The 16,250-nt window shown below is 41.4% G+C and overlaps 1 protein-coding gene and 1 long non-coding RNA gene across 2 annotated transcripts in view; both read right to left on the bottom strand.

Moving 5' to 3' along the window:
* The window catches only part of LOC115137329 (sorbin and SH3 domain-containing protein 2-like), a 106,018-nt gene extending 104,104 nt beyond the window's left edge, over window positions 1–1,914 (bottom strand). Inside the window, 1 exon segment of the mRNA XM_065024758.1 lies at window positions 1,374–1,914. The gene's annotated coding sequence lies outside the window, so the exon portion shown is untranslated.
* Window positions 1,915–3,515: 1,601 nt separating this feature from the next.
* LOC115137708 (uncharacterized) lies at window positions 3,516–5,039 on the bottom strand. Its single transcript, XR_003864843.2, has 3 exons — window positions 4,693–5,039; window positions 4,402–4,563; window positions 3,516–4,081 (listed from the first exon to the last, which is right to left on the bottom strand). It is a non-coding gene; the product is annotated as an uncharacterized LOC115137708 (long non-coding RNA).
* Window positions 5,040–16,250: the final 11,211 nt, after the last annotated feature.

Genomic DNA, 16,250 nt, shown 5'->3' with positions numbered 1-16,250 from the left:
GGGAGTTCTTGGGGGAAACTAACACACTAGAGGATATACCCATTATATTTGGGGCTCTGTGGGAGTTTCTCATATTTGGATTTTTAAATTCTGCTTTGCCACTAAAAAAATACAATAAACACTGACAACTAAAAATGTTATTGTTATGTGTAGTATTATTATTAAGGGGTAGTTCAAATGTACCCAAAAAGGTTATTTGAGGAACCATTAACCAGTTTTAATTTGAAGAACCCCTAAAGGATACTCCAGGAACCTTTTCTTTTTAGAGTGTAGGGCTAAAATATAAAAATGTACACCCAGGGGCAACATGGTCTCAGAGCATTTTGTAATATTCTGTATGCAAATCTGAGACCTTTCAATTAGTATGATACCATACAAAAAGTATTATATGTATTAATTTGTGGATGTCCATCACCCACCCCATTATGTTACGAAATACAATTTGTATTATATGTTACCAATTTGCAAACGTATGATATGTTCAGAACTCTAGCTAGGTGGCTAACGTTAGCTAGCTGGCTAATATTAGCTAGGCTAGGCTAAGTTATGCACTCACCCATCCAACATACTTTCAATTTTGCCTTAAGTAACCATCTGTTTTATGTAACCGTAACATATTACACTAATTTGAGTGTGCCGGATTTAGATTTACTACGTTACGTCTAGTCTATGAGACCAGGCTGCCAGCGGGGGCCCCGGGACCGAGTTTGGGAAACACACAAGCAAGAACAGTGTAACAATGTAATTATTGTATTCAACAAGAAATCCACTTTTCTACTCACAACCCCCTGGGCCCGTCTCCACTAATGACAGTTTAACGATGGTCCTTGTCTAATTAACGTGGAAAAATATTGGCGCATCAACGAGAGCATCCTTTCTTGTTCAAGAAGGTCACGCTAGACTGGGTTACCGTAAACCTTCTTATTCATTGCCAAGAACTGGCAACACCGGTCCATTGGAATGTGGTCAAACCCACTTCGATCGAATTGAAGTCGAGTCGTGTTATCGAGAAGTTGACAAGGAGAAACTCGCCATAATAAAAGCTCCAATTTGTTGTTCAAAATAAATATGCTACAATATAGAAAATGTATTGGGATACGTAACAACAACTATTCCGCTATGGCAGAGGACATTTAGGCTAAGCATCCGCACTGTTGTTTTCGTGAATGCATTCCCAAATAAACAAACCGCAAAACACGGTGTTCCATTAATGTTGCCTTAATTTGAACATTGGTAACATTGTAGACTTTTCTCGAGATATTGGATAATGTTTTGTCTATGATATGAAACTATGTAGAGAACCTAGCTACAATATCAGATGTGCGTTAATTGCAGTAGCGGTAGCTTGCAGTGGCTGTTGCGACATTGCTTACCTCAAAGCGAACACGGAGACATCTGAAAGAAATTCGCTCTGCAACAAAATACTGTATCAACCTCGTCGACAGGAGCCTGCTTGGCCGGTATTAAAGTCCATACACATCTGAGATGAGACGGGAAAATGTCCGCGTATACACTTTTGGCCAGCAGAATTACGAATGACACCGCACACCTGCCTCGAAGTCCTCAATTGGCTCGGTCCAATTTCAAATTAGCAAACGGCGCATGGACGTTGCTACTACACCGTGCACGGGCAGGCAAAAGCAAGGCAACAACCTTTCTTCCGGGTCACTTGCTCTCATTCGGAGCTATGGAGATAGCGTTGCAGTAAAACTGTCCCTTTACTCCCGACAAAACGCCGTCTCACCACGACAACACCTCTTGACTGAAGAGGGGCTAGCTGAAGAGGAGGAGACGAGAGCTCACATTGTTCCCGCATGATCGGTGCGCGTAGCGACGCGGCTGGGTGCTGCCAATCTGACAGCCCAGGGACAGCTCGCGTTTATCAGATATCATCCAATGGCTCGAGCCTGCCTCCTTGTTTCCCAGGGAAAGGGCGGTTGTATGCGAGGATAATGCTGTATGCTGTGTTCTCCTCCACGTGTAAAATGGCCTAGTGCAGTAGCCTATGGTGCAGTTCATTGGTCCCTCCCGTAGTCATGGCAACGACCCAGGTTCAATTATGTGCTCTACTGGGAGGATGGGATGGAGATGAGAGATGTGCAGGTCACCTATAACAGGGCAAAATGTCATTCCCCTACCTCTGCATATAGTTTGCAAAAGACCTTCACATGTGCTTACAATGCAGTGGCCTATCTTGGAGCCTGTAGCCTATATGGCCTGTTTCTCTGCACTACTAGTTAGGATGCACAATGAGCCTGCAGTGTATGATCCATTGTTAGGCAAATATCTAACTTATCTTCTGCAGGTGCGCTATCAAGATTAGCATTTTATCAGGCATTGCAAACACACACCCATATCGTATCACCATAGCCATCAAAGTATACCAACAATATTACATGTTGTACACACAGTGAGTATTGAAAGCATGATATAGCCTAACACACACACACCACTGAATTATTCAGATGAAGTGTAAGGGGGTTGCCCATGACCCATATAGATGTCCTCTGTGGTTCCTGGTCATGGCAAGGGAAAGCACATTGCTTTGAGAGCAGGATTGACACACGATTTTCCTTATTGTAAAACATATTACAGCATCCTTGCTGTACATTTACACACAGTGGAAGCTTCATACTCACTACCATAACCTTGGTTACGGTCCAAATGTCTTTGAAAGCTATATGCTCTGAATTAAATTAGATACGATACTCCCTGTGAAACATTGGGCATAATTTGTGTGAAGTGTTTCACAAAGTGAAATTGTACATTTCAGAAAACATTTTTTGGATACGAGTGTCTGTGACCAAATAGCTATCGAAACCCAGGCTTCCCAACCAGCTCATGAAGGTAAGATGACAACTTCATCCGTCGCTATGCTCTGCCAGCCTTCGATACATCACTCTGGGCCATTCAAGTGATAGAGATGACCTCAACTCCACAGTGATTATTATTTGACACTGGTGGTCATCTATGAACATTTGAAGAACGATCTGGCCTTAATGGCCATGTACTCTTATAATCTCCACTCGGCACAGCCAGAAAAGGACTGGCCACCCCCCAGAACCTGGTTCCTCTCTAGGTTTCTTCCTACACTGTAAAACTTTTCCCTGTAAATGTACAGCATTATACTGGCACCACAGTTGCCAGTTTAATACGGTAATTTTGCTTTACAGCAGTGATTCTGTAATAGTTTATAGTATTTTCCATAATATAAAAAAATATTACAGCATTCCTGCTGTAAATGTACAGCAAGGATGCTGTAATATGTTTTACAATAAGGAAAATCGTGCTATAAACTATATTACAGCATCACTGCTGTAATGCAAAATGACAGTATTAAACTGGCAACTGTGGTGCCAGTATAATGCTGTACATTTACAGGAAAATACATACAGTAATATACAATTATTTTACAGTACTAAGCAGCATTGCAGGTTGTCTTTAGAAAACAGCTCGCTGAAATGTAATATTGTAAGACAAACAATACGTGTACAAATATATATTTATCCAATTTCATCACATGAATTGCACTTAAACCACAAAGAACAACATTTGAAAAGAGCAACATTTACAACTACAGATAGTAGGGGAGAGAGAGAGACAGTGATAAGAACATTGACAAATACTAGCAAATAATGTACTTCATCATACACAAACCAAGACATCAGAATAGGTCATTCTTGAAAATACAGGAATATGTAAGAAAAAAATTACATCTAAACAGATCAATGAAAAATTGGAAAACAACAGTTGAACAAGGAGAAATCTTTACAAAAAACTATAACAAGAACTGCTTGCCTGCCTGTCTTTGGCAGAGAAATGAGAAAAAGAGATCGAGAAAGAAAGAGGCTAAGAGAGAAGGATGGATAGAGAGGAGCGAGCAGGGCTAGACTGGAGCCAGAGTAGCATGCTACCGCAAGCCAACACGGGCTCCGGGATGGCACAAGCAGGTCATTTGCTGACCCAACCCGCATGGCAGGATTTCTGACAGAATGAGAGCTGCAAACAAGTCTCAAATACATCTCGGTGGCATCTCGGTGGCATGCAGGTTATCACCCCAATCTTCGAAACTCTGATCCTCCTTAGAGAGAGATATTGCTATTACTATCACTACTACTATCAATACTACTACTATCAATACTACTGCTATTACTACCACTATCAATACTACTACTATTACTACCTCTACTATTACTACTACTAATATTACCATCACTACTACTATCAATACTATCACTACTACTACTACTATCAATACTACTACTATTATCAATGCTACCACTATTAATACTACTACTATCACTACTACTACTACTACTACTACTACTCGCTAGGTAAACAGGCTATTACAACTGACAAATAAAGTTTGTGTTCATCAGGTGTGTGTGTTTGTGTACTTACATGTTGGAGTTTTTCCACTCAGACTCCGTCAGGTCTGCGAGAAAGCATGTAACACGTGGGTCAATTGGCAACTGCTTCCTCTGAGCGACCTTTCCGGTCTTGCGGATCACTCCTGCTTTCACTGTGCATTTGGTTCCTTCAGGGTTTATTCGAACCAGGAACCTGTACAACCAAATATAGAATAGATGAAATCAATTGAGGCATTGAAAAAAGAACAAAAAGAAATATCATTGCAATGTAACTAAGAAATGCTAAATGTAAGTGTTGGATCAATGAATGTTCAATGCTTACCTCTGTATCAGCTCCAAGGTTGCAGAGGCTGACTCCTGGTATTCTATGTTAAAAACATAGAAAGTGCTGAAGAGCACAGAGAGGGCAGCAGCAAAGTTAGACTCACTGTCCAAAACACAGACCACGCTCCCCTCGATCGACACAATCCATTGAGGAAACCAATAGAGTATTTCCTGAAATACACACAAGTAAGGGTGTTAGTGTATACTTACTAGACATCTCTAGTAGAGGTCGACCGATTATAATTTTTCAACGTTGATACTGATACCGATTATTGGAGGACCAAAAAAGGCGATACCGATTAATCGGCCAATTTTTTATTTTATTTTTTGTAATAATGACAATTACAACAATACTGAATGAACACATATTTTAACTTAATATAATACATAAATAAAAATCTATTTAGCCTCAAATAAATAATGAAACATGTTCAATTTGTTTTAAATAATGCAAAAACAAAGTGTTGGAGAAGTAAAAGTGCAATATGTGCCATGTAAAAAAGCTAACGTTTGAGTTCCTTGCTCAGAACATGAGAACATATGAAGGTTGGTGGTTCCTTTACACGAGACTTCAATATTCCAAGGTAAGAGGTTTAAGATTGTAGTTAATATAGTATTTATAGGACTATTTCTCTCTGTACCATTTGTATTTCATATACCTTTGACTATTGGATGTTCTTATAGGCACTATAGTATTGCCAGTGTAACAGTATAGCTTCCGTCCCTCTCCTCGCCCCTACCTGGGCTCGAACCAGGAACACATCGACAACAGCCACACTCGAAGCAGCGTTACCCATCACTCCACAAAAGCCGCGGCCCTTGCAGAGCAAGGGGAATAACTACTCCAAACGAGTGACGTTTGAAACGCTATTAGCGCACACCCAGCTAACTAGCTAGCCATTTCACATCGGTTACACCAGCCATTAGGCTGATAGGCCTGAAGTCATAAACAGTGTTATGCATGCGAAGAGCTGCTGGCAAAACACACGAAAGTGCTGTTTGAATGAATGCTTACGAGCCTGCTGCTGCCCACCATTGCTCAGTCAGACTGCTCTATCAAATCATAGACTTATACGAGCCTTTGGTCATTAATATGGTTGAATCCGGAAACGATAATTTCGAAAACAAAACGTTTATTCTTTCAGTGAAATGTGGAACTGTTCGGTATTTTATCTAATGGGTGGCATCCCTAAGTCAAAATATTCTTGTTACATTGCACAACCTTCAATGTTATGTCATAATTACGTAAAATTCTGGCAAATTAGTTTGCAATGAGCCAGGCTGCCCAAACTGTTGCATTTACCCTGACTCTGCGTGCAATGAACACAAGAGAAATGACACAATTTCACCTGATTAATATTGCCTGCAACCTGGATTTCTTTTAGCTAAATATGCAGGTTTAAAAATATATACTTATGTGTATTGATTTTAAGAAAGGCATTGGTGTTTATGGTTAGGTACAGTCGTCCAACGATTGTGCTTTTTTCGCAAATGCGCTTTTGTTTAATCATCCCCCAGCGTTGCATCGATTATATGCAACGCAGGACACGCTAGATACACAAGTAATATCATTAACCATGTGTAGTTATAACTAGTGATTATGATTGATTGATTGTTTTTTATAAGATAAGTTTAATGCTAGCTAGCAACTTACCTTGGCTTCTACTGCATTCGCGTAACAGGCAGTCTCCTCGTGGAGTGCAATGAGAGGCAGGTGGTTGGAGCGTTGGACAAGTTAACTGTAAGGTTGCAAGATTGAATCCCCCGAGCTGACAAGGTGAAAATCTGTCGTTCTGCCCCTGAACAAGGCAGTTAACCCATCGTTCCTAGACCGTCACTGAAAATAAGAATGTGTTCTTAACTGACTTGCCTAGTTAAATAAAGATATAATTTTTTTTAAATCGGCGCCCAAAAATACCGATTTCCGATTGTTATGAAAACTTGAAATCGGCCCTGATTAATCGGCCATTCAGATTAATCGGTCGACCTCTAATTTCTAGATAGGTACCACAATATTATACACCGTTGAAGTCGGAAGTTTACATACACCTTAGCCAAATACATTTTAACTCAGTTTTTCACAATTCCTGACACGTAATCCAGGTAAAAATTCCCTGTCTTAGGTCAGTTAGGATCACCACTTTATTTTAAGAATATGAAATGTCAGAATAATAGTAGAGAGAATTATTAACGTTACGGGTAGCCTTCCACAAGCTTCCCAAAATAAGTTGGGTGAATTTTGGCCCATTCCTCCTGACAGTGCTGTTGTAACTGAGTCAGGTTTGTAGGCCTCCTTGCTCGCACATGCTTTTTCAGGTCTGTGCACACATTTTCTATAGGATTGAGGTCAGGGCTTTGTGATGGCCACTCCAATACCTTGACTTTGTTGTCTTAAGCTATTTTGCCACAACTTTGGAAGTATGCTTGGCATCATTGTCCATTTGGAAGACCCATTTGCGACCAAGCTTTAACTTCCTGACTGATGTCTTGAGATGTTGCTTCAATATATCCACGTAATTTTCCTTCCTATAATGATGCCATCAATTTTGTGAAGTGCACCAGTCCTTCCTGCAGCAAAGCACACCCACAAAATGATACTGCCACCCCCGTGTTTCACAGTTGAGATGGTGTTCTTCGGCTTGCAAGCATACCCCTTTTTCCTCCAAACATAACGATGGTCATTATGGCCAAACAGTTATATTTTTGTTTCATCAGACCTGAGGACATTTCTCCAAAAAGTACGATCTTTGTCCTGATGTGCAGTTGCAAACCGTAGTCTGGATTTTTTTATGGCGGTTTTGGAGCAGTGGCTTCTTCCTTGCTGAGTGCTCTTTCAGATTATGTCAATATAGGACTCATTTTACTGTGGATATAGATACTTTTGTACCGGTTTCATCCAGCATCTTCACAAGGTCCTTTGCTGTTGTTCTGGGATAGATTGCACTTTTCGCACGAAAGTACGTTCATCTCTAGGAGACAGAACGCGTCTCCTTCACGAGCGGTATGACGGCTGCGCGGTTCCATGGTGTTTATACTTGCGTACTATTGCTTGTACAGATGAACGTGGTACCTTCAGGCGTTTGGAAATTGCTCCCAAGGATGAACCAGGCTTGTGGAGGTCTTGGCTGATTTCTTTTGATTTTCCCATGATGTCAAGCAAAGAGGCACTGAGTTTGAAGGTAGGCTTTGAAATACATCCACAGGTACACCTCCAATTGACTCAAATGATGTCAATCAGCCTATCAGAAGCTTCTAAAGCCATGACATAATTTTCTGGAATTTTCAAGTTGTTTAAAGACATAGTCAACTTAGTGTATGTAAACTTCTAACCCACTAGAATTATGATACAGTGAATTATAGGTGAAATAATCTGCCTGTAAACAATTGTTGGAAAAATGACTTGTGTCATGCACAAAGTAGATGTCCTAACAGACTTGCCAAAACTATAGTTTGTTAACAAGAAATGTGTGGAGTGGTTGAAAAAAAGAGTTTAATTGACTCCTACCTAAGTGCATGTAAACTTCCGACTTCAACTGTACCTATATAACAAATATTCAAATCATGTGTAATAGTACAGTATAAACACCATTAATCATATAAACTTTATAAGTATAAAAACACTATTCCTTACATCTGCCAAGAGGAACAGAGATGTGTCCTTCTCTTTGAAGTGGGTCATCAACAGAAGAATGGCAGCAGTGGCTGTTGGACCGTCATTGCCTTTTATGTAACCTGCCGATTTCATTCAGCAGAGGCACTGGAACTCTCTCAACGTGGTCTTTTGGCTTTTGGAAAAGTTGACAATTCTCTTACCCTTGTTCAGGAGAGCTTGAGTCAGGTGTCAATCACAAGTATTGAAGTGGTTGCAGAGCCATAACTTGGTGGAAAGGAAAGGCCCCGGAAAGGCCACTGTTCCTGGAGGTCACTGATGCTTGGAGAAGGACAAGTGTCCTATCCATTGTCACAAATCCTATCCATTCTTCATTTTCTTTTCTTTTTTAAATACAAAGAAAATAAACTTTTAGGCTATGCGCTTCACTCCATATCAGCACAAGAGAACAAACAAACAATTCACAGAAACATTTGTATTTTTTGTACTTATGTATTTTTTGTCATTTCCGTCCTTTTTTATTGCATATGCCTCACTCCCTCATAGCATAAACCATTTATTTTGAGGGCAAACAAACTAACTATTTACAGAACCTTTTTAATCTTGTGTGTGTACACTCTTAGAAAAAAGGGGTTCCGAAAGGGTTCTTTGGCTGTCCCCATAGGAGAACCCTTTTTGATTCCAGGTAGAACCTCTTTGGGTTCCATGTAGAACCCTCTGTGGAAAGGGTTCTCCACAGAACCCAGAAGAGTTCTACCTGGAACAAAAAGGGTTATACATGTGCCTGGAATCAAAAAGGGATCTTCAAAGGGTTCTCTTATGAGGACAGCCAAATAACCATTTTAGGTTCTAGACGGCACCTTTTTTCATAACAATGACATAAATATGTTACATTTATCAATCAAATTGTCAAATTGTATTTTATGTCCTCGGGCTGAACATATTCAAGATCGTCAGTATTCTCCACTCCAACAAAGATCTCACCATCTCAGTCTCCAACTCGGGGAATTGGTGTTTAATTGCATCTTGAAGACCCTCCATGCCTACACTGGTTTAAGGAGAACACACAGTGATGCAGGGAAACAGAGAAACCTGACACTTTATAAACTGGTAGTGGGTGAGTAATTATTAGACAATCTTCATTAAACACACACATAATTAATCTGAGTATCTGGTATAAAATGAACCCCGAGATGGACCAGTGACACAGACCGATACACTCCAACAATTAAATGAACCCCGAGATGGACCAGTGACACAGACCGATACACTCCAACAATTAAATGAACCCCGAGATGGACCAGTGACACAGACCGATACACTCCAACAATTAAATGAACCCCGAGATGGACCAGTGACACAGACCGATACACTCCAACAATTAAATTAACCCCGAGATGGACCAGTGACACAGACCGATACACTCCAACAATTAAATGAACCTGTGATTCTGTGGCCAGAATCGGTGAGATCTTTCCAAATGTGTATCCGTCATCATTTTCTCCCATTACAACAAGGCCTTTAGTGTACGTTTTTTTGACACCTCTGCACCTCTGCATTTTTGACACCTCTGCAGTGCTTTGCTTTGTGAACCCTTTTGACTGTACAGCTCCATGAATGCCGTTGTTATATAATTGCTCCTCACATTAATTCATGACACCAACAACTTCAATGCTACGTGGAAACAATTGGCAGCTGCATAAGTAAGATTGGAGTAACTGGTGACTCTCAGGTAGTTTTCTGGCACACTCCTTGAAGCAGGAGTGCTTGCTCTTAAACCTCGGTGTCCACAAACAAAAGAGTCGCCCAAATTGCAGGATGAGGTCGGGGTAGTGTAACAAGTAGTGATGCTTTGGTGCAAGGGCACTCTACCCCACAAGCAAAACTATAGTTCGCCACATTGTTTTTTTTTGCATGAGTAATGAATGCTTTAATATTTAGGAAATAGAAATTGCAGGATTTACACCGGTACATTCCCAATACAGCTATTGCTGGCCAACATCCAGTGAGGTTGTAGAGCGCCAAATTCAATTACAGAAATGCTCATTATAAAAATTCAGAAAACAAAACAGATTTTACATAGGTTTAAAGATTAACTTCTTGTTAAACCAACCACAGTGTCATATTTATAAAATGTTTTTTGGCGAAAGCATACCTAGCCCAGAACATACCTAGCCCAGAACATACCTAGCCCAGAACATACCTAGCCCAGAACAGTAACCAGCCAAGCAGAAGCGTTACAAAACTCAGAAATAGAGATCAAATTAATCCCTTACCTTTGATGATTTTCATATGGTGGCAATCAGAAGACATTCATTTACTCAATAAATGTTCCTTTTGTTCGATGAAGTCTCTTTATATCCAAAAACCTCCGTTTTGTTAGCGCGTTTTCTTCAGTAATCCACAGGCTCAAACTCAGTCAAAACAATCTGACAAAAAAATCCAAATTGTATCCGTAAAGTTCATAGAAACATGTCAAACAATGTTTATATTCAATCCTCAGGTTGTTTTTTCGCCTAAATGATCTATAATATTTCAACCGGACAATAACTTTGTCAATGTAAAAGGTAAACCGTTAGGGTCCACTCGTTCAGACTGGTCTTACTCCCTCATTTATAAGAATACAAGCCTGAAACGATTTCTACAGACTGTTGACATCAGACTCCTGACCCCTCCTGTCTCAGCCTCCAGTATTTATGCTGCAGTAGTTTATGTGTCGGGGCCTAGGGTAAGTTTGTTATATCTGGAGTACTTCTCCTGTCCTATTCGGTGTCCTGTGTGAATTTAAGTGTGCTCTCTCTAATTCTCTCTTTCTTTCTTTCTTTCTCTCTCTCGGAGGACCTGAGCCCTGGGACCATGCCTCAGGACTACCTGACATGATGACTCCTTGCTGTCCCCAGTCCACCTGGCCGTGCTGCTGCTCCAGTTTCAACTGTTCTGCCTTATTATTATTGGACCATGCTGGTCATTTATGAACATTTGAACATCTTGGCCATGTTCTGTTATAATCTCCACCCGGCACAGCCAGAAGAGGACTGGCCACCCCACATAGCCTGGTTCCTCTCTAGGTTTCTTCCTAGGTTTTGGCCTTTCTAGGGAGTTTTTCCTAGCCACCGTGCTTCTACACCTGCATTGCTTGCTGTTTGGGGTTTTAGGCTGGGTTCCTGTACAGCACTTTGAGATATCAGCTGATGTACGAAGGGCTATATAAATACATTTGATTTGATTTGATTTAGTGGAAGGCATAGGAACTGCAAATGGAGTCCCAAGTCAATGGATACTGTAATGGCATTGAATAGAAAACTACAAAACCAACAAAAAAAATCTCAGGTTTTCGCCTGCTAAATCAGTTCTGTTATACTCACAGACACTATTTTAACAGTTTTGGAAACTGTAGCGTGTTTTCTATCCAAATCTACCAGTTATATGCATATAATATCTTCTGGGCCCAAGTAGCAGGCCATTGAATTTGGGCATGCTTTTCATCCAAAATTCCGAATGCTGCCCCCTACCCTAGAGAAAACATGCAGTAGGTATATAGAAGTATATGGAATTAGTACATACCTAGCAGCTTCTCAAAAATATGTTGGCGACTTTTCCACGAAAATACAAAATAAAATAGCTTGAGTAGAACAGAAAGCTTATTTTCTCATTAGTTTTCCCTCACAGACCGTTTGGCACGGAGCATCGCATTAGTGAAAATCAGGTCTATTCTCAGGGCAGGCCTGTTTGTATATAGGTGCGAGTCGCGTTGGGGACATTGTTAGCATTTTAGCTTTCCCTAACCGTTCCCTAATTATGCTAACCTGCTGCATTAATTCTCGTGACCTGCTAAGAAAAGCAACTTCTGCTAGTCAAAACCGACAGACCTGCCCTGAGAACAGTATTGGTTTCAACGATGAGATGACAGCTCTCTTTCTCTCACACACACTTACCACAGAAGTTTGGCGCCGCCAACTACAGCAATGTTCGAGTACTACTGTAAAGAAATACAGTAAGATAGTTATTTTTACAGGAGACTTACAATGACAGTTAAACAGTATTTTTCAGCATTTTACCCATAATGCAGTGTTATCTACAGCATGAATGCTGAAAAACACATTTAAGGTATTTTACTGTGCAGTCTACAGTGTTTTACTGTTGAAATTACAGAAAAGTCTTCCAGTGTAGGTTCCTGCCTTTCTAGGGAGTTTTTCCTAGCCACCGTGATTCTACATCTGCATTGCTTGCTCTTTGGGGTTTTAGGCTGGGTTTTCTGTACAGCACTTTCTGACAAATGCTGATGTAAAAAGGGCTTTATAAATACAGTTCATTGATTGATTGATTGATTGATTGAACAGATAAGGAATCATTTAGCCTCAGTGCCCAGGGCTATTCTTTACATTCTCTGCTTCATTACCAGTTCTATAGCAGACGCTAGACCGCTGGTGTTTTGCTACACTTGCCCAGACAGTTGTAAACCCATAACGGGTGTCGTAGTGGAATAACATGAGTAAGAGCAAACTGAGTTTACGTGGAGTACTAATGCATCGTAAACACCACTGGGACAGAAATGAATGAGACTAGCGGACACACACGACCACGACCAGAGGAACCCATATCGCTTATGAATTCTTAAAATGTTTTTCCAGTGCAGGTTGTTATGAACAGTCTAGTGGGCATATCAGTGGGGGACGACCTCATAAGGAAGTGAAGACATAAGAAATGCCCCTGAAAGAAAAACATTAGTTGGAAGACAGGAAATTGGCCTTGTATTTCCAGCCGAGGCGCTTATCCTACAGTAGTCATGTTGACTGATTGATTAAATTTATATGATAATGAAAAGTAGTAGGCTGCTCCAGCCGGAGATAACATTACATATATTAAAGATTATCAAGGAAAAAATCACAACAAAGCTTGAAGGCTTATTTCCATTGTGGTCCTTTGAATGGAGTTGGTAGAAGTTGCCCCAACCACTGATCTAGATGTTATCACCCCCCTGATGGTTAAGGTTAGGATCGGGGTTCAGGGTAACTAATCCTAGATCTGTGGTTAAGGGCACGTTGTATATGAAGCGTTTTGAAGCTTCCATCCAGTTTGGTGTCCCCCGCCCCTCTCTCTACACAAGGTCAAAGATGGCCAAATATAACCTTTCGTTGATAGATGACCTTTGAGGGGTGGCAACAACATCAAAGAGTGTGTGTGTGTGCGCAGGCGTGTGTGTATCCAAATATGTGTGTGTGTGTGTGGTCTGTTTAATTTCTGCTACCATCTTGAAACAATATACTCATACTGCAAAATCCAAAAGCATCCTACTGTTGTCAAGTGGAGCCCTTATTTTAGGGGGGGTGTTATCCGCAGGGCATAGTGGGCCCTTAAATAGCACCCTTATCCCGTCGACTCCAGGGGGACAGACATGGGACAGGCCCCTCGCTGGGTCTGGAGAGAGAGGGTGACGCTGCGGTGGCGTCTAGTATGCAGGGACCCGCCGGTGACAGGGACACAGAAAGATATACTTAGGGGTGGCGGCTGGGGCCATTCCAATACACTGGCGGACTGGTGGTTCATGGAAAAAGCCAGCTACTTTCATGGAGGTCGGGGTTGTCTGTTGGGTCTCTTGGCTTGATTTGCTTTCAGCTCAAACCCAGTCAGGATTGGAACTAGGCCTCACTGAACCAAGGATTTAGAAACTGTCAAATGCATCTTTCTTTTCTTTCATGGGAATAATCACTGATAAGACATGACTGGATAGGTAAATACTTCCTATCTGACCCCAGAACTTGTCCAATCATCTCAGCCCAGTAGTCACTTCAATGTGGGGAGGAAAGAAGGAAATGTGTATTTTCGAATTATTGGAACAAGGCCTGAGAGTCTAAGAATGAAATGTTTAGAAATAAATCCTTGGTTCTTGGGCATTCACAGACAACCTGCCTTCAAGGTGTCTGTGAATGTAGGAGCTAATAGCTGAAGGTTGATTCATAAACATAAGGGGTCCAGCACAGAATTCAGTCTGGCATAACTAAGGTGTGACATCTTTTGGCACCGCCCATCCCACCTCTCAAGTAGACGCCATCACAATGTGGCGTAGCGGTCTAAGGTACTGCATCTCAGTGCTAGAGGCATCCCTACAGACCCTGGATCGATACCAGGCTGTATCACAACCGGTGATTGGGAGTACCATAGGGCAATGCAGTTGGCCCAGCGTCGTCCGGGTTAGGGTTTGGCCGTGGTAGGCCGTCATTGTAAATAAGAATTTGTTACCAGACTTGCCTAGTTAAAAAAAGGTAAAATGTATATATATTTTTTTAAACAACCGCAGTGAAAAGGGGGCCTCCCTGCCCCCATGACTCTCTTTAATTTTAAGGATCTCACGTCCGAGGGTTAACCATAGCTCCATGCCTCGTCAATGGCCGTTCACACAGCCCACAATAAAAGAGCTAGAAAGGTCGACTCGACACTCCATAGGACAAAATAACTTCTTTATCTGAGATTTTCCTCTCACATGGCTGTTCCCTTCTGTTGGCTTCCAGAGGGGTACACATACCAAACATCCGATATTGTCTTTATCGGTGGCCTGGTGAGCGTTAAGGGCACTGCCCTGTGGTGCTGAATGGATGGTTGGCAGGTATGCAAAGAGGACACAGGCAGGGACATTGTTGGAGCATTACACTATGTTGCCACTTCCACTGTAAATTCCAGACAGACTTGTCTTTGATGATATTGCTTTGAGGGCTGGTCACGTCAAGTGCCTGACCAGAAATGTGATAGACCAAGGTTGCTGACGCAGGTCCTTTTAGGGTATTGTAATACAAATAATTAATGTACCCGATTTAGTATGACTCATTTGTAACACAGTTGATCGGGTCTAGGCAAATCTAATATCTCCTGAATCGTCATGGAGTTGGTTGACCATGCTACGTTTTACCTTTAACTTCAGGACCTGTATTATACATTGTCCCTGTCATCTAGACCCTTTTTATTTTCCTGTCAGACCCTAACCTCCCTCCTATACGCTTCATTACCTGGTCTTAGTCAGACCTCCATCACTATTAAGAGGCATTGACTCCTGCCAACATTTGATGAAAAACAATTAAAGCTGGCATCGATTTCCACCTCGCTCCGGAGGAGTGGAGGGGATAGAGATGCTGATTCTGTCACCCACCCACCTCCCTTGACCAGCCTAGCACAGATTATGCCTGCTATTCCTTTCCCCAAGCTCCACCCCCCACCTGCCTGCATTAATCCACAGAGCGGGCACTGCTAGCTGAAAGTGCCATTCTTATTCATGGCACTGCATTTCACATTAGGCCAGCTGGCATTCTGGTGTTATTTAATGCACGTCAGTGGGGGACAGACAGAGATAAATAATGAGACAGAGACAGACAGTGAGGGAGAGAGAGAGAGACACCCACAGTGAGAGAAAGAGATAGAGAGGATGAGACAGAGAGACAGAGAGAAAGAAAGAAAGAAAGAAAGAAAGAAAGAAAGAAAGAAAGAAAGAAAGAAAGAAAGAGGTAGATGGATGAATGTCTTCGGATAACAGTGAGGATTTTGAAATGTGTCGTAACCACCACTTGTCAGCCATAGAGGGACATGCTTGTCAAGCCAAAAAACACCTGACTGTAGTATTGTCCTAAATCTCTGATGCAAACGACAACATCCTTTTCTCAAAATGACATGACATCCACTGCAGTTGTTAACTAAAGTTAACTAAAGCATTTCTGAAAATACTTGTAACAAAGCCGCACCCCGCCTCTATTTTGGTAAAAAGCAAAAGGAATGGGCCTGGAGAAATGTAACCACTCCCAAATTCATAAACAGAGCTATGGATGCAAGGACTGACCATCCACGGTATAAAAATGGTTGTTTTAACCATGTTTTCTGCAACCAGATATCACAGTCTCATGTCAGAATTAGACGTTGATCCATGTTTCTCAAATGTCAAATTTCGAAGTTGTTCCAAACGT

This window comes from Oncorhynchus nerka, linkage group LG11 (assembly GCF_034236695.1).
Source record: "Oncorhynchus nerka isolate Pitt River linkage group LG11, Oner_Uvic_2.0, whole genome shotgun sequence".
NCBI lineage: Eukaryota > Metazoa > Chordata > Actinopteri > Salmoniformes > Salmonidae > Oncorhynchus > Oncorhynchus nerka.
The sequence above is the reverse complement of the archived record's forward strand: the minus strand, read 5'-3'. Positions and strand labels throughout refer to the sequence as shown.